Here is a 19987-nt window from a genome sequence, read left to right as displayed (position 1 = left end):
CTCCTATTCATTATTCATAAGTGATGCGTGATCTTGGCACATCCCTGGTCTTCTCGGAATCTCAGTATCCTTGTCTGGCAAATGCAGTTAGGTATAAGTCAACTTTCTGTTACTACAACAAAATACTAAAGCTGTATAACTTAGAAAGCAAAGAGGTTTATCAGTCACAATTGCGGGGTGGGGGGGCTAATATAGCACCAGTTCTGTCAAAAGCCCCCATGGCTGCACCACCCCATGGCAAGTGGCATTTCAATGGCAGGAGTACATGCAAGAAGGGGAGAGCATAACACCAGACAGGAAGCCAATGAGCCTGGGAGGGGCCATTCCTGGAGCCTCCCACCAGGCCCCGCCTATTACCTCTTGAAGGATCCACCACGTCTTCACATGGCCACGCGGGGAACCGAGCATCCAACACAAGACATTTGGAGGACACACTCAAAAATCCCCCAGACACACCAGGGAAGTACAGTTACTAAAGCTGGGCTTCCCACAAAGACTGAGCTACACGTGACCGAGGTGGAACTCGGCACACGTGGCTTTGCGGCTTTGCTGCAGGTGGGTGAGTCACAGCTGGGCATGCTCCCCTCGATTCTGGATCTCTGGATCTCTCCGTTGTCTATGTTAAACCAGGTCAGTGAGTCCTGACCCAAACACACCCCAGAACCACCCAGAAACCTGCCTACAATACAGAACCCTGGAGCCACACCCAGGTCTGCTGGCCTGAAACCTTCAGGGGTGGGAACAGGGCACTTGCATTCCCACAAAAGCACAGGAGAGGATGCTAAACCTCAGACGCTCTATGGACCAAGCTTAGAAGCTGCTGCAAAAGGTGCCCTCCAGGACCCTGGAGCCTGCACCGCCTCTGGCTCCGGGCTGTGACGAGGTGACCCCCTGGAGGTCACCTCTGCAGATGGTCTGTTTCCCAGCCACCTCCCAGGCCCCTGGCAGAGCCTGTGCAGACTGCACTGCATATTTTCTCTCCATCTCTCTGCTTCCTAATCTAATTATCACAACAACCAGATGCGACAGGCTCTCTCTCAAACCCATTTAAATGTCTCCAAAGGCACCTCTCAGTATTCAGCCCTCTGTAATTTCTACCCTCCCTTCCCTGGCTGGACACCTTGGCTCCTGCTGCTTTCCCTGTGCCAATTAGCCATGAAGTATCCTTCTGCCAAAACAATCTGATTATGGGGCACTAAATAGCAGCCACGGTCTGTCACAATCAAATCCATGTCCACGAAGAGAAGAAAATCGACCCTCTCAGCATCCTAAGGGGTCAGTCTACTGGAATCTGATGCCACTTTTCTTTGACAGTCCTACTTCCGAGCACTTTAGGGAGTCTGTGGTGTCCCATTTTAAAAGGGGATAGATGTAGAGGGATCTATCTTAGTCCGTTTTCTGCTGCTATAACAGAATATTATAGGCTGGGTGATTTATACATAGTAGTTAATTTGGCTCTTGGCTCTGGAGGCTGAAAGTCCAAGGACATGGGCCAGTATTTGCTCTCAGTCTCTGTGAGGGCTTCATGCTGTATAATCCCATGGTGGAATGCAGAAGGACAAGAGGGCATGTACATGTCAGAGATAGCAAACCCATAGCCTCAAGCCCTTTATACTAATCATTTCCTGAAGCTGGAGCCCTTGTGACCTAAACACCTCCCATCAGGCCCCGCCTCTCAACACTGCATTAAGAATTAAGTTGCCAGCATGTGCTTTTTGGCATACATATTCAAACCATAGCATTATATTTATCAGAAAAAGATAAATTGTGTGTGCATTGATTTCTATTCAATTTCCAGAGTTCCTGGACCCTTGGAGAAGATCCCTGGTCTCCTGGTCCACGATGTCTCTGTGATGGTCACCCCCATCCAGGCCCTGTGGACTTTCTCTGTCTCCATCCAGATCTTCCCCTAGAAAGGCATTTTCTTTCCAGAACAGCATGTTATTGCTCTTGCCATCCTCCCTCACTGTCCCTGTTTCACTAAATACCTCCTCACCGTCTTCTCATGTCAGTGAGATCCCTTTTTATTGTTTTGAATGCTGTACCAATTGCATAGTATGGATCCTTCCTAACCACTGACAAACATTTCAATTATTCCCCTTCACGCTAAGGCAAGGAATGCATCGCAAGCATACAGAGACTTTAAAAGTCAGCACAAACAATATTGATCCAAAAAAGGTTCAGGAAAGAACAAACAATATTTAAAACATTGCTAAGCACAGAGCGAATCATGTTATCACAAGCAGGACTGCGGTAGGTCCTCGCTGCCTGGCAGAAAGATGTGCAGCCCTTGGAATGACCTGATTAAGGCCACCACCATCTGGCCCTTGCTGCCACTTCAAGCTCTGCCGCTAGGGCCGGGCTGGGCTCCCTCCGTGTTATTTAGGACTTCCTGAACAGGCTGTGCCTTTTCTCCTGCTATTTCCTGTCTGGAAGGCTCAGCTTTCCTCTCCTTTATTGCAAGCTCACATTCCCACTGGGAGATTCACCAGACAAATTTACATATTAAAGGCTTAAAGCTCGCTACAGGAAAGGGGCAGATTTAACTTCCATTCATGTAGTCTTCTATTTCTTCCTGCAGCAATCCTTCGGGTACACCCTCCCAGGTCTGCCTCTCTGGGCCAGCTCTAGGAACATAAGGACCAAGCAGACCTGGCTCTTCCCTCTACAGGACTTGCAAGCCCCCAGTTCCAAGTGTGTGAACAGAGTGCAGATTCCCTGTCCTGGGCAGGGGCTCCTCAGACCTGTGGGGTCCTGTGGGGTGGCACCCCTCGTTTCCAAGCAGGGCCAAGCAGCACTCGTGCCTCCCACTCAGGTGGGAGGGTCTCTCCCCATGAGGGGGCTGTGCTGGGATGCACCTGTAGAGAAGGTGAGAGAAGAGGCCACCACTGTGCAATGGCAGGAGCGAGGGCACACCTGGGTGCTGCAGCCTAGATCAAGTCCCTGAGGTGTGGCTGCTGACCTTCATCCTGGGGGCGCTGTGCCCGTCCCACCTGCTTTCCCCAAAGTGGACCAGACAGTGCTTTTTTTTTTTTTTTTTTTTAATCAATTTCACTTGGGGTTCTGACACTTGAAAATAAATATCATTGAGAAATAGATTAACAGTTTGTCAGCTACACCGTCCTTTTGATGTGATTAAAAGGAACCCTGTTCTCTGGGCTTTGCCTTTTGCCCTGATCCAGGACAGACATTCATTCTGTCTACAGCAGTTCCAAAGGCCTCCCTCTTCAGCTTAAAATGCTCTTTGCCCAGATCTTCTCATGGTGAGCTTCTCTTTGTTATTCAAGTGTAAATTCACAAACCACCTCCAGCAAAGGCTTGTGGGTGAGAGAGATGCCTGTCTCACTGTTCTAGGGGCCAGAAGTGCAAGATTAGGGCACCAGTGTGGTCAAAGAGCAAGACCTCTGGGGCCACTTTTATAAGGGCGAGCATCTCTTCCCAAGTCCTCACCTTTTAACACTATCACACTGCGGACCAGGTTCAAAGTCTAAATCGTGGTGGGCAAGGTTTACAAATATCCTTTCCATTGCATGACCTAAGGTCACCCATAAGCTCACTGGAAATCTCACTTTTCCTTGAAAAAAGTGATTTCTTTTCTGAAATTCAGGATCACTACCTGCAACAGGAAAAATACTATTGCAGAATACGGGTTTTAATAATTTATTTTTTGCTTCCAACAAGACGATGTAAGCTGTGAAGTGCGGTCACATGATGGTGACGCTTCTGGCAGCTGACAATTCTGAGGTACACTTGTATTCCGCCTACTGTGCTGACAGCTTGACCCTGTGCCCCAAGTCAGCGCTCAGCCTGGCTGTTAGGGGCAGGTAGTCAGACCCCACTTCTCAATGACGAAGAAAGGGAAGCTGAAGTCAGAGGTAGAAGTAGTGCTCAGAGATCAGATGGAAAACATGAAGCCACCACCTTGGGTCACAGCCCAACACAAGAACAAGCTGGGCAGAGGGGACCGTAGCTGGGGTGAGGGTGGGACTGAGGGAGCTGGCCTTTGACCTCCAGGCTTGTGCTGCTGGGGGCACTCTCTCCCCAGTGCAGCCTCCTCTCGGCACCACTCAACCGCGCACCCCACAGTGAGGACTCCAGACGTCTCTGATCGTGAAGTTTTGGGCGAGTTTAGGGTGCTGCATTATTGGGGGAAGAGCAGTGTGAGGCTTCAGCTGTGTGCTCTGGGTACGGAATGCTGAACTTGAGCCAGTCTTCCTGCAACAACCTGGATGACCTCGGGCAGGTTGTTAACCTCGCTTTGACTCAGTTTCCTCAGAACAGAAGAGGCAGCAGCAAGGGTCCCTCCCCGGAGGGTGTGCATGAGGATCCAGGAGCCGATGTGACTGAAGCACTTGGACTGGTGCCTGGTCCACAGCGAGCATTCGATAAGCATTCACTATTTTAAACAAGCCTCTGTGGAGCTGGAGAGGCAGTGAGCCGGAATCAGCACTGCGTGCCGAATTAGATACTGCTTTGGGAAAGGACTATCCGAGTGATCTTGGGGCCAACTCACAGGGCACAAAACTCTTTGGAATGTTTGCATTTCTTCTATAACATTCATCTGTCCATGCATTCCTTCAGGGGGGAACCTGACTGAGCCTGGAAACTGCTCCTGCCCCTGCCCCTCCCCTCCCACCTGAGACGCATAGTTTTTAGCCTGGTGAATGAAGGTGGAGAACATTCTGAGCCACAGAGTCCCTCACAGTAGGAGAGTGGTGGGAACATGGGACAGGGTCCTGGGGAGCCTCCTGAGGCAGGGATGAGCCTCCATGGTCCCACTGTACACTGCCTTCTAGGAAGCGTGCCCTGAGGTGGCCATTAACTGGCAGGGAGGGCACAGAGGGACTGCACAGGTTAGTGTGGGGCCAGGTACCCAAACAAAGGGCATCTCTGCACACCTGAGAGGGGGTTGATCACAGACTGGGAACGAAGTCCAAGAAGGAAGAGGAGGAGTGGAGCATGGGGGCTTGATGTCCTCAAGGGAGCAGGTGGGAAAGGCAGAGCAACCACAGGACACAGCTGTCCCACCAGAGGCCCAGGTGCCAGAGGGAAACAAGACCCTGCCGCTCTGAAGGGATCACTGGGGAATTGGGGGTTCTGAGATTACATTCCTTTTCCATACCAGGAAGATTTATTTTTATTCACACAACCGCTCAAGATGGAAGTTTCCACTTGACAAGACGGTAAGCTCTCCAGCCATGGAGGTATTTAAGCAGGAAGGGAATGCTCGCTGGTTAACCTACTGGAAAAGGAAAATGAATTGACACTCGCGACTGTGAACTGTGTGCTCTGAAGGCTACCTTCATCGCCCCGGTGAGACCTCAAGCCAGGCCTTGCTGCAGCTTGGTGATTTCAGTCCAACAGGAAGAGGGACTCAGTTCTGTGTCCAGGGCAGTGATAGAATGGGAACCAGGGCAGGGCAGGTGAGCAAAAAGTAACCTGAGAGTAGAAGGATGAGACCCCCAAAGGAACCTGCAAAGGCACGGACACCAGAACCTCAGCCTGCAGCTGCCTCTGGAAGTGGGTCTTTAGAGAGGCAAGGAGGCCAAAACAAGGCCATTAGGAGAGTCCTGATCCACTGTGGTGGTGTGTTTATGAGAAGAAGAGATTAGGGCACGCGGAGAAGCAAGAGGGATCCTGCACAGAGGGACAACCATCAGAAGGCCCAGGAGAGAGGCCTCAGAAGAAACCAAACCTGCTGACACCTAGACCTTGAACTCTAGCCTCCAAAGATATAAAGACCTATGGTTTAAGCCCCCCAGTTTGTGCATTTGGACACTGCAGCCCTAGAGGCTGCTACAGAGGAGAGGTCACAGGGGCAGCCTCTGCTTTACAGCAGGGGAGCCTACAATTGATGAGGGAGGGGTTTTGCCCCAGAGTAAATAATAGCAAAGGACTTCACCCCAGGTACATCTGACCCTGGGGCCTACAGGAGTTCTGATCTTCTGCAGGGCTGCTTAAATAGAGACCAAGGTACTCAGCATTACAGGAAATTAAAATAGGTGAGTCCTGAGCAAATTCTTCCCTCCAGGAGCATCCCATCCATGCTCAAATACCCACATGGCTGGAGAGATTGCCACCTCTCCAAAAAGCCATTTCCATTTCAATATCCCAGTGGCTTAAGATAAATCTTTCTTATTTTCAAGGATTTACCCTGTTCTTCGTAGTTCTCTTTGCAGCATGGACGTACTTCTATCAGTCATAGGACCACCACATCTGGGTCTGCTTTCCCTTTTCCTGGGGACAAAGGAGCTACGATGTTACAAATGTATCTCAGTCAATAGTAATTAGAGTCCCCACCTTGTCACACTCAGATTAGGTGACCTAGACGTGCAGACAGCATCCCGTCTCCAAGCAGAACAGCCAGTCTGGGACCCACAGGATCCACAGGAAGGAGCGTCCAGTTAGACCCCTGCCCTCCCTGATGCTCCGACACGTGGGGCAGACCGGGGAGTGTCTGGGTGGCGCTGGGACTCCTTGGGAGCTGGCTGGTGGCCTGTTGGAGCAGTGGGAGGGACACGTGGCACCTCTGTATCTGTCTCATTCCTGGCGTCATCCCCTCTACCCAAGGTTTAAGTCACTCCAGATCACTGGCGAGCCACAGGACGTCCCTGTCAAGGAGAGGGCAGGACAGTGTTCCACATGTCAGAGCCCAGAGACATAAGTGACCGCAGGCCTCTTAGGAGAGTCCTGGGAAATCTTGAGTGAACCCAGCAGAAGGACCAGAGGGTGCAGCCAGGACCAGGAGATACCCGAAAACGTCACAAGAGCCAGAAAATGAAATGTGTGACGCCAAAGGTGCAGCATCTCAGGGCATGGTACAGGTAGAGTGAGAAGGCCAAGGGGAAATGTCATTTAAAATGCTTTTAAGAGGTATGTAATTTTCTACTTTCAAATACATGCGAATATGCAAAGAAAGCTAATCAAGGGAGGTATAGGACAGGGTCTCAGAGACTAGTTTTAATTAAGTTGCCCTGCTAAGCGTTCCTTAATGGCGTCTTCCGAGGTACCTGAACATTTGCTATTAAGCCCATTACAGCAGTCTACCCTGAGAGCAACCCAAAGGCTGAAATGCCTTGACAAAGCTTAAAATAAATTAAAACAGCTTATTTGAAAACAAACAAAATAATGAACCCAAAATACCACCTTCCCACAGACTAAAATCTGACAAAGTTTATTGATGGACATAAAGCAGATTTGAATAAATAGAGAACTGTAATATGTTCCTGGGTAGGAATGTTCAATATTATAGAACTGTCAGTTCTTTTCAAATTAAGTTATGTTTATACAACTCCAAACTAAATGTGATGTTGTGAAACTTCACAAAGTATTTCTAAAGTTTATCTGGGAAAATGAAACCCAGGGAAACTAGCCAAGATGTTTTGGAAAAGAATACTGATTGCAACTCATCCTTCCAAGCAGCAAAGGTAATTACCCTAAAGTAATTTAAATAGCGTGGTACTATTCTAAAAATACACAGAAAACTGGAATAAAACAGATAATCCACAAACACACTCATTTTTATTAAATTTCAGAATATTAAAGGTAGCATTTCAAATGAGCAGGTTAAAATATGAAATGGCTCTTTGAAAATTGATTTGTTTTAGAGAAAAGTCAACTTGGCTTCTCACCTAACATAAAACTAATTTCAGATAGATTAAAACAGGAAGTCTACTTTAAAATGTCATCATAGCAATGCTAGAAGACAAAACAAGCCCATATTTTAAAAAAAGAAAGCTAGGAACAGTGGGCTTTACTAATTACAGCTTTGGCCTTTTATATTGCAGCAGCAACAAAAAACTAATAGATAAAGGAAAACCACAGAAACATGAGTGCTTCACATGTGACATGGGGATAAAGCCTCCAAACAGCAACACATATTCACTGCACAAGGGAAAATCACATTCATGAGCCAAGACTGCACCTTTGCCTACTCTCTCATTAGCATATGAGCTGATGTGCTTTTACCTTGACAATGAGTTCTGCTAGACTAGACCTTGCAAAAGTATGACTGCAGAAACACTTCAGGACATGGTAATGGGCAAGGAATTTTTGGACAAGACCTAACAGCTCAGGAGACTGAAGCAAAAATAGACAAATGGAAACCCACCAAACTAAAAAAAAACTCCACTCAGCAAAGATAACGATCATCAGAGTGAGGAGACAACCCACGGAGCAGGAGAAAATATTTGCAAACTGTACTTCTGACAAAATATATAAGGAACTCCAAGGACTCAATAGCAACACACACACAACCTGTTTAAAAATGGGCAATAAACCTAAGTTCACATTCTCAAAAGAAATTGTTAAAATGGACAACAGGTGCATAACACAATGTCCCTGATCATTAAGGAAATGCAAAACAAAACCACAATGTGCTATCACCTCTCTCCATGAAGAAAGACTTATCAAAAAGACAAAAGGAGACAAGAGTCGATGAGGAGGAGGGAAAAGACAACCACGGTGGAGTGGTGGAGTGCGAGTTAGCTCAGCACCATGGAGAGCAGCAGGGAGGTTCCTAAACAAATTAAAAATGCAACTGCCCCAACCCAGCACCCTGCTGATGAAGTATCCCCCAGGGGAACAAAAGCAGCAAGTCCAAGAGACACCTGTGCTCCACCTTCACTGCAGCCAAGAACTCTAAATAACCTAGGATGCCGGGATCGAGAGAAGGTGGTAGATAAACACCATGGGATATTATTCAGCCACAAAAAAAGAGAGTGCAATTCTGATATTTACAGCAACACAGTAGGAAATGAGCCAGGCGCAGACACATAACCTGTGATCTCACTCATGGGGAAGGTCAGAACATTGACGTCACAGGAGTGGAGAGCAGACAGGTGGCTGCCAGGGACAGCAGAGGCTGACCAATTGTTCACTGTGAGACGGAAGGCAGGAGTTCTGGCTTGCGGTTGCCTGGTCAGCAACTGTGGGTGAAAATAATGCTCTGTATGTATGAAACACCCAGGAGAAAGGGTCTAGAGTGTTCTCACTCTAAAGACATCATCACTATTTGAGGGAGACTCTGAGCTGACCATGACAAGGTAATATATGTATCGAAACATCACATAGCAATTCATAAATACATATAAATTTCATGTTTTTATGTATCACTTAAAATATATTTAATTTTAAAAATCCATTAAAAGTTACCCCAATAATATTTAGTACTAAGAGTCTGGTGTTCTTAAATATATTCAAGGAAAGATGTAACTTGCTTTGAGGAAAAAAATGTATAAACAAAAGCAAAGTTAATTTTCTAATTGTTCTCCCCTCTGGAAAGTCTGCATTGTAAAATAAATTTTGTTTTATATGTTCTAGGGGAGAAGGTTTAATCACATACAGACTACCCCAAATTACAGCGGCTTAATGTGACCCCACTTATTGACCTTCTGAGTCCGTGGGCCTGTAATCTGGGCTGGACTGAGATGGGCAGTTCTGCCTTCTTGGTGGGGCTTAAGCTGACCTTGAGGTGGGCCAAGGGTCAGCTTAGCTCCTGATATCAGGCTAGCTCCTGATGCTGAGGGCTAGCAGAGACCGTTCTCCTCCACACAGACCCCAGCCCCCAGCAAAAACCAGACCTGTTGCCATGGCAACTGGATTCCAAGAGTGGAAGAGGCTGTAACTCCGCTGGGTGCCAGGCTTAAAATGACATCATGGACTTCTATGGGTCAAAGCAAGTCAGAAGGAGAGAAATGGATTATACTCCTGCTGTTCAGAAGCTCTGCAAAGAAGCAAGACTCTTCTCTGTTTTGTTTTGCAATCCAACACAGAGGTCCACGTAAGACATCCAAAAAGTTCTGAGTTCCCTAACGAGTTGTACAAGGAGAGAACACAACAGATTGGTATATAATGTTGGGTTTCTGCCTAGGCAAAAGAAAACAAGTTCATAGCTGTGTGTTATGATAGTAAGATTTTTGAATGTTTGGAAACAGACTCAGGAGGAACCTATGTCCATTTGACTAGGAGAGGTAAGGACAGGCACAGGTCAGTGGCCTGTCCTATCACAGTTATGCCCATCCAGGTTGCAGTTAACTATTACATTGAGGCAAAATAACTTCATCTCCCATATTAATGCCATCTTGAGTGCTATTGTTTGTGTGTATACAATGCTTTTCCCTTATATGTGTTCTTTGGATTATTGTGTTAAGGAGTCTGGTTATTCTCTCAAGGTAAGAGAAGAAACTTTAACTTGTTGATCTCACCTTGATACAAATTACTAGGACAAACCTGCACTGGATGTTAAGATGAGAGAAGCATCTTCTCTCATCTGAGTTTCAGTCAATATCTAAAATAAAGTGTTTTAACCTGTCCCGCCCACATCCTACGTGGGCAGTGGAAATGGGGTTCCCCTTGGTGGAAGGGGCTGGCTGCAAAATAAGAGCTAAGCAAAGTAGAATGATGAAAAAAACCACAGGACACAGAAAATATTTTCAAAAATCGAGAGTGGGACCAGCTAGCTGACCATAGGGATCAAACTCCTACATGAAAAAGGCAAAATGGGGCCCATGCTTGCTTTATTTATATCGGAGAACATCAAAGGCCTTCCAGAATGTTCTTCACCAGAAAAGGCAGAAGGTGAACGGGAACTGGACATCTCCCAGCTATTGTGAGGGATCTTTCTAGGAGAGCGGAGATAAAGAAGGTCATATGGCTTGAGATAAAGGTCATATGCCTTAGGCAATCTATTGCATGGGGAGCCACAGACACTTCCTAAGGTTAAACGTAAAATCTCCGTGTTTGACATATTGAGGGGAGATCCTCAAGTAATTCACAGGTGGCTTCCGCAAACCTGAATATTAAAGCAGGTGTTAAAAAACATGGGTATGGGTTTCATCTCCAGAAAACTCACTGAACAGCGGAAGTAAGACAAAATAAAAACAAAATAACAATCATGAAGCAAAAACTAACAGAATTGAAAGTTGAAATAGACCACCTAGCAATCAACTGACTACTTTCAACAAGGTACAGAACAACCAGAGAGAAGATGAGCAAGAAAAACAGGTGACTGCAGCAACTAGGCCAGAGGGACCCAGCAGAGAGCGGAGAACCTGCAGCCAAAGCCCAGGCAGGATCCTCCCAGGAGCACGCTCTTGAGGGCAGAGTGGAGGGAGCCACAAGACCTTCTGAGAAGTTAAAAAGAAGTTAAGCCATGCAAAGTATGTTGGCCAACCACCACGGAATGAACTCTGAGAAGTTTCGGAAAAAAGCCAGAAATTCACAAATGTGGGAATTAAATAATATATTTCCAAGTAATGAGTCGGTCAAAAATCAACTGCCTTTCTAAACGCTCTCAATGAAAATAAAATAAGAGGAAATTGTATCATTTATAACACAATCAAAATAATAAAATATATAAGGATAAAATTGATAAAATATTTTAGCAAGATCTATATATCTATAATATACATGACATTTATATTAACTTAATGGAGTTAACAAGAGTCACTGGTAATGATAAATGTGTCAATTTATGAAGAGGACATAAAAACCTTAAATGTATATCTGCCTGAAAGGAGTACTTCAAAACATAAAGCAAAACCTGATAGAACTAAGAGGAGTAATTGACAAATCTACAGTTATCTTCAGTGAGTTCAACGCCTGTCCTCAATAACTGATACAACCAATTGAATGAACACTGCTTAAGACACAGAAGACCTGGGCCAAAGTGTCAATCAAATTGAACTGGCTGATTTTATGGCATACTCTCCCCAATATCAGTAAAATACATATTCTTTTTAAGTACAAAGGGATTGTTTGCCAAGACAGACCTTATTCAGGTCTAGAAGCAAGTCTAAGTGCATTTACAAGGATTCAAATCATGCAGAGTGTGTTTCCTGACCACCATGGAATTAAATTAGGAATCAATAACAGAAATATATCTGGGAAATCCCCAGATGGTGGGAAAATAAGTCACAGAATTGTGAATTAATCATGGTCAAAAAAAAGAAATTGCAAGGAAAATTAGAAAGTATTTTGTACTGATTGAAAATGAAGGGGGAAAGCCAGCGTTATGGGACACTCCCAAGCAGCACTTAATGGAGAAGTCGTAGCAGTAGGCACCTGTATTAGAAAAGAATCAATTACCTCAGTTTCTACCTCAAGAAAATAGAAAAGGAAAAGCAAATTAAATCCAAAGCACCGAGAGAGGGATTGAGGAGAGAGCCAGAAATTAGTGAGATTGGAAAAAAGAAACACAGGAGAGAGAATCAATAGATCCCAAGTTGGGCAACGATTGATGAACTGATGGGCCCTCTAGGCAGACCCAGCAGCAGGGAAGGGACCATCGTGACGCCAGCTGTCTTACTCCTATTATGTCGGTCTGGGCCCTCTCTCACTTTCCTCTGCATCCTTCTGACTGCTGTTCAATGAGTTTTTTCGATTTTAAAGGAAAGGCGTTGAAATGCCCGATGAAACCTCCTTTGCAGGCTCCCAGGTCCCTGTGGAGGTTGGAGTGCAGGAGTCTCTGGTGCGCCCTCCAGGTATCCCAGCCTGACGCCTGGACTCTGCCCTCGTGGGTCCAGGGCAACAAGACCAAGCCAAACAGAAACGCAGCACCCCTTACACGGCTGAGACGGGGAGCCAGCGGAGCCACTCACCAACGGAGGAGCAGCAAAATGCGGCAGGTAGACGGGAGTATGAAGACTGCACAGAATGAAATCCTAGCATTTGCAGAAAAACGGATGGACTAGAGGGCATTAAAGCCAAACAGAGAGACGAGTATCACACATTCTGCCTCAAATGTGGAAGCCAAACGAGGCTGGCTTTTAAGCAGAGGAGGGATTTCTGAAGATGGGACTGGCACGCTGGGGAGGGGCAGGTGAAAGGAGGTCAGCGTCGTGGTCAGTGCCTGCCGGGTGTATGCGTGGAAACGCACGCTGAACCCACTGGGATGCACAGCTAATAAATGTTCATAGAAATATAAAGACTTCAAAAGGTAGCATATCAGATTCAATAATATGTGAAAAGATAATATACAATAGCCCACTAGGGTTCACCCTAGGATGTAAGGCCAGTTTAACAATCAAAAAACCAATCATGTTCTCCATATTAATAAGCTAAGAGAAATCACCTCACTAGACACAGAAAAAGCATTTAGCAAAATCTAACATGCATTTCTGATAAGAAAAAAATTCTCAGCAACGTAGGAATAAAAGATTTTTCTGCAACATAATAAAAGCCATCTACAAAACCCTGCAGTTAACATCACACTCCACAAAGAAAGACCGAACGTTTGTCCCCATTGTGGGAACGAGGCAAGGATGTCTGCTCTCAACGCTTATCCAACATCTCACTATGTCCAACATTCAGCACATGTAACAAGGGGAAAAAGGAGAAAGAAATAAAGGCATCTATACTGAAAAAAAAAAAAAGAAGCAAAACCATCTTCACTCACAGATGCTGTGGCAATTTACATGGAAAATTCCATTGCATCTACAAAAACGTCCTGAAAATTAATAAGTGTGTTTCTCAGGGCCATGGGATACATGGTCAATATTTAAAAGATCAATTGTGTTTCTGAACACTAGCAAGAAACAATAAAAATTGTATTGTGCACAGCAAGATAACCATAGTTAATAATATAGTGAACACTTCAAAATGCTCAGAGTAGATTTAAAATGTCCTCACCAAAAAAGTAATGATAAGAGGCAAGGTAAAGGATCTGTTGTTAGCTTGATTCAATCACTTTGTACCTCGTAACTACAGAAATTATTTGTCAATTAGAAATTTGAAGTTCTAACTTTAAAACAGTACTATGGGGCCTTCCCCTTCCAGGAAGACAAACAGGGACTCTCCCTGTCCCTCCCACCAAGTGCATGGAGAAACCTGAGCACTACTGTCCTCCTCCGCAGCCACAGGGGTGGGGCCAGGGCCCGTGGTTACCAAACTCCCCACCTGCTCGAGTCCCTTATGTGAAATGGTGCAGTTTGCACACCCTTCTGCGTGTGTGAAGTCATCCCGAGATCACTTATATCTAATAGAATGCAAATGCTATGCAAATAGTTGTTACACTGCATCGTTGAAGAAATTACGATGAGAAAGAAGTCTGTGTTCCAGACAGACAAAACCTTTTACCATTTTAGAGTCATGGTTCCTTGAATCTGCAGATAAAGAACACAGGGATCCAGAGGCTTGACTGTACAGAAAATCGACAGGACGACTCAACAGTGGAAAGAAGGAGGCACCCCACTGGAACCCTCAGGCCCCAGCAATAACAGGAAGTGATCCCCCGGGTCTTCTGTCTGCCATGGCCACAGAGAAGCACCAGCAAGCACGACCCCCAAACGCCCCAACAGAGAGCCTGTACTCTCTCACCAAAGGCCCAAGAAAGAGGCAGACGGGTGAGTCAGAAAACCTCACTCCAGCCAAACAAATAGAAACCACGGCCCCCGCCTTCCAGCGCAGGCTGCAGGGGATCCAGGCCTCCCCCTCCCACTACTACAGTAGCTGAGAAGGCCAACTGGGGACAGGAGTTGACCCCCGACAACCTGCACTGACGCCCAGCACCCCTTGCCCACATCAGAGACAGGGGAGCCAGCCTGACTTCCACCCATCCAGCCGTGACAAGTTTCCCCGCACCTCCTCATGGGCCAGCTGGAGTGTCCCGACCCCCACCCTTACCCACATGGGGGCCTGGAGGCCAGAACTCCCACCCTGTCCAGCAGGAAGAATGGAGCCCTCACGGCTATCACCCCCAAGGCACCGAGAGGCAGCTTGCCACCTGCCCTTCCACCCTCATGCAGCAGTCATGCAGCTGCCAGGCTCGAGAAGTGGTTTGAAGACCATCTGACTGTGCCTTGGAAAGATCAACACCCACCTGCCTTAGGAACCACCATCCTACCCCCAAATATTGCCCCCCAATAAAGGGAAGTGGGTGTCCAGATGAAGAATGGCACAAAACCGTGCGGAGCCGCTTCATTTGTAGCAGGCAGACCCCAGAACAACCTGAAGTCCACGAACACCAGGGAGGTTGGACACATTTTGGCATATTCACCCAACAAATGTCACCCAGGACAGAGACAGGAACATTGTCAGACGCAGAAACATGGACAGATCTCAAAATAATTACACCAAGAGAAAGAGGCCAAACAAAAGGAGTACATACTGCAGGGTTCCTTTTTAAAAATTCAGTACCTATAATGACAGAAAGCAGATCAGCGGTTGCCTAGGAACCTGGGAGGGGGGAGGGGCGCGAGGGAGGGACTCCTGGGGGACGCAGGCTGCTTCCGGGAGTGATGGATTTGTTCATTATCTTCATTCCCTTTGTTCATCCATATTGACTAGAACAAGAGGGTCTGGAACATTGATAAATTAAGTTGATTGCCTTCATTAGTTAAAAAAAAATCCGGAAGGTTAATTTTTCCTCTATCTGAATTTGAAAAATAAAAGTTATAAACGGACACATTTGGAGTAAAATATAAGATTTTATCACTTCACATACTTGAAAACCTTGCACTTATCTAAAAGGAGCCACTTTAAAGAGCGGCACACACAGCCCTCTCTGCCTGGATCTGAGAGCTTCCTGCAGGTCCACAGGGCCGTCCAGAGACGGGGGGCTGCGTGGGAGCTGAAGTTCTCCCAGTCCAGGAAAACCCATTAACACCTTCACATGGAATAATCGGGGATGCATAATGGATCATGACTTCACATTTATTTTGATAAACGGTCCAATAACTTGGAGTTAAAATAAATAATTCATCCCCCTCTCCCCCTCAGCCCGCAGCTTGGAAGATATATCACATGCTGAAACCACGGTGCAATCTTCCGCAGGTCCTTTTACTGAATTTGAGTCTCGACAACACAGCTGGGAGGATTCGTAATGAGTGGCAGTCCCCCTCATGCTCACGTTTGCTGCACACTTGGATAAAAGCAGATTTGTGGCCCAGAGGTGACAGTGGAAGCTCTCTGTCCCTGCCAATTAAATGCCACCACTCTTCACTTCTGTCTACTCCAGGGGGACCTACTTGGATCACCCATTTTGGAAACATTGCCATGCAGCTAGATACAGCACTCGAGATTCTACTTCTGTCTCCCTTTCCCGGAATTCAGCCCAAATACACCAAAAATTGGGACAAAAACATCTCAGACTCTGTTCTTTCAGTCCCGAGAAGCAAATTCAAAGAGCATTTCCATACGAGTCACAGAAGCACCCATCCTCTTAAGACAGTTTCCCTCTTGAGCAGAAAGTATTTGTTCATTAAGCCTTTTCTGCATTAAATTGATGAAACAAAAGGATGTTTCAAAAAGATTTTGTTTTTTTTTAAAAAAAGCTCTCAACTCTCTTAATATGGAGAAGAGCTAAACAAATTATATGTCATCAATAAAACACATTCAGCTCCTAATATATTCATCCTGAAAATATCTATTTGTCTCCTATTTTGTGCTGGTCACTTTGCCAGCACGGGTACACGGCCATGAAGAAGGAAGAGCGTGGCCTCCGTTCACACTGTCATGCCTGTCTTTGGCTGAGGACATCCCAGGGCATGCAGAGGAGAGAGGCAATGAGGAAACCAAGTGCTGTCCAAAGGGCAGAGGCACAGGCACGTGCTGGGGGTTGGTGGGCAGACTTGCACCAAGCAGGGGATCAGGAAGGGCCAGGGAGGTGAGTCCAGCCAGGGTTTGAAGGAGGTGAGGAGAGAGCCGTGCAGATCCTGCAGCACCAGGGATTACTGGCAGAGGAAACGGCAAGGCAGGGTGCTGGTGCCTGCAGAGGCTGTGGCAGGGAGGAGGGGTCCAGAGCAAAGGGGCCCAGATCACCAAAGACCTTGAGTGTGAGGATTTGGGTTTACTCTAACTGAAAGGAAGAGGTTGCTGAGGAGGTTTGAGCTGGGGGACTTGATAGAACTTAATAATTGTGGTCAATTACATGAAAGATAAGATTTACCACCCCCAACACATCCAAGTATCTGGATGGGTGGCATGGATCCCACCCACCCCGGAACTCTTCATCCCACAAAACTGAGCACCGGCTCCCCAGCCCATCCTCCCCAGCTCCTCCACCCTGCCTGCTCTCTGTGTGTGCACTGGAGTCCTCCAGGATCCACACCTGGGTGGAATCAGGTAGCAATTGTCCTTTTGTCCCCAGCTTATTTCCCTTGGCAAAATGTCCTCAAAGTTCATTTTTGATGGAGAAATTGTCAGATGGCCTTCCTTTCTAAGGCGAATCCTTCTCCGCCTATAGCTGGTCAGCGTTTTGCTTATCCATCCACCCAAGGATGGACACCTGGCTGTTTCCACTTTGGGCAGCTGTGGATAGCGCTGTGGTGAACATGGTGTGCATATGGCTTCTCCAGACCTTGCTCTCAGTCCTTCCTGTTGGGGTAGCCAAAAGGGTGCCTGCTGGCCATATGGTAATTCTATTTTTACTTTTTGTGGAAATGCTGTGTTCTTGCTGCACTGTTTAGGGATGGGATAGGCTGTGAGTGGACGAGAAGGACAGTAGGAAGGTCACAGAGGAGTCTGTCCTGCATCTGTTCTGCTTCCAGACCCCAGCATGGAAATCTGCACACAGGATCTTGCCTGGAGATTGCACTAGAGGGGAAGGACATGGTCAGGAGGGAAGAAAGGACATGCAGAGGAGCAGTCTGAATGGAAATGTGGTTACAGTGGGCCTCCTCTGATCCCGCAGATTCTGAGGCTGGCCAGGCACTGGAGCTTGCTGGCTCTAAGGTGCAGGTGTGACTGACACAGGCAGAGGACCATTCCCAGAGAGAGGCTTCTAAGAGTCTTCAGCCCCCAGCTAGCTGTTCTGCAGCTGAGGGATGTGGGCAGCCATTCTGAGGGGTGGGGGTCTGAGCAGTGCACCTAACATCCACGGCAGAGGCTGCTGCAGCTGAGTTATAAGCACTGTTGAGCTTCTCAACTATTTTGAAGGTAGAGCAAAAAAAACGTTGACTGAAAAACTGGATATTTGATGTGAGAGGAAAAGGCTGCCAGGATGACTGAGAGATATGGCCAAGCAGCCAGAAGGTCAAGGAGCCACCAACTGAGATGGAGAAGTCTGGGCAGGAGCAGGTTTAGGGTGGTGCTCAGCAGCTGGATTTAAGACATAGCTCATGGGTGGCACCAAGCTGATATCCAAGGACAGGCTGAGCAGCCGGGTGGGTATCTAGGGGAAGGTTTCAGAGGAAAAGCCCAACTGCAGGGGTGGGGGGAGACAAGAAGATAGAGGTATCCATGAGACTAGACCAAACAACACCATCAGGGAAAAGCCCAGAGAGCAGAGGCCTGGGTCCTGGGGGTCCAGCTCAGAGGTGGGGAACCCAGCACAGGAGAGAACAGGAAGAGATGCAGTGTGCTGGCCACCCTGTCCCTGTCCCTTCCAACTGTACTGTCCCTGCCAGGCTGTGCTGCTGTGTCCACCCCTGGGCCTCCTTGCCCCTGGGGCTCAACCCATCCTTCACACCTGTGCCCAGGTCACCCTTTCTTTGACTCCAACTCTCAATTGGTTTGGGCAGCAACATTCCCCCGCCAGCCCCTCAGGTCTAGGAGAGTAGCAGCTCTGGACCAGTTTTTCTCTGGGCACATCAATATCTCTATCCTATTACCCTCCTCTAAATTGCCCATTTACTGCTATGTTTCTTTAAAAATTCCCTGCCCAGAATTTCATCTGTATCTGCCAAGACCCTGACTAATGTATGTGATGTCCTAGAAGAAAAGTTAAAAAAATTAAATAAAAAGGAACAGTTTGAAATGGAAAAAAATCAGTTATTTCAAGAGCTACTTGCCGTTTAAGAAGTGGAGTGAAAAATGACCATGGGATTTCACAGCATGGAAAACTGGTCGAGTTTATCAAGAGCAATTTCCTTAGAGAGTGGTGGCAAATGGATGCTCAGAATGTGTGTAAGAGAAAAAAGGAAGAAAAGAATTGGGAAAAAAATCAGGAGTAGACCACTATTTTAAGGAGTAAAAAGCAGAGCCCTTTGGGGAGGGGAGAGTGAGCTCCTCCAGGGCTCTCCAGGGAGGAGCATTAGTGTGTTCCCAGGGGTATTAGGAGTGACCTAGAACAGTGGGAACAATGCAGCGAGCAGAGGGGACAGTCACCACGGCCACCTCTTCACCAGGGGACACTGGGAGCCTCATATGCAGGAAAGGGGGTGCTGGCCCGGAGAGTGCTGGGAGCACATGTCTGTGCTGGGAAGAAGCAGAAGGCGCAGGTGCAGGTGGTGCCAGGCACAGAGGGTGGGAGGGAATAGTTTTGTTATCACTTCTATTTTTCAGCCTAGAAGGATTGGTGTCACCTGAAAGAGAAGGTGAGGGCAACTTCCCTGGAGGCTGTGGGGAGAGGGGGAGTGTGCACTTGATCAGGGAGCGAGAGCACCATGGGCCAGTGAGAGACGCAGGGGCCCAGGGACTACACTGAGGTCACCAGAGCCACCCCTTCAAAGTCAGGCCACAGTTGCTGGTCCTTCTGCTTTCTCCTGCCATGTTTAGCTACCTGGGTGGAGGCACAGTGCAGGGAAAATGTTTTCCTGCAGGTCTGGAGTTTTTCCAAGAAGGTGCTACAAAACGAGAAGGGGCAAGGGTGTCAGGAGGGTATGCAGTGAGAGAGCTGTGAGGACTGCCCAGGGATCAGTGTGCCGGGGGAGCGTGGACAATGGTATCCACATGTGATGTTAAGTACCAGAAGAAATGATCTCGAACATCGGTGGTGTATCAAGTATATGGCGCTCCAGCCAAGGCACAATGAAGGACACAAAAGAATTTTTATGCATACTCCTTACTGCCAACAGGGTTACATTCTGATGGGTGGGAGTGCATTTCTCAGGGTGCAGGAAGGGTCACTGGTTTTCTTTGCCAACTTCCCAAATGCAGGGAGCTCTGCCTACCATTTCCGATTCAAGACACTTCAAAGAAGCAAAGTGAGGTGTATCATTGTTCCATTTCACAGAGAGGAACTTCTAGCTTAATAAATTGCTTTACATTGCCAACATAACTCCATCAAGTGCCAACTCAGACTGCTGTAACAGAATACCACAAACTGGAC

This window comes from Ictidomys tridecemlineatus, chromosome 7 (genome assembly GCF_052094955.1).
Source record: "Ictidomys tridecemlineatus isolate mIctTri1 chromosome 7, mIctTri1.hap1, whole genome shotgun sequence".
In the NCBI taxonomy this organism is placed as follows: Eukaryota; Metazoa; Chordata; class Mammalia; order Rodentia; family Sciuridae; genus Ictidomys; species Ictidomys tridecemlineatus.
Note: the sequence above shows the minus strand (reverse complement) of the source record.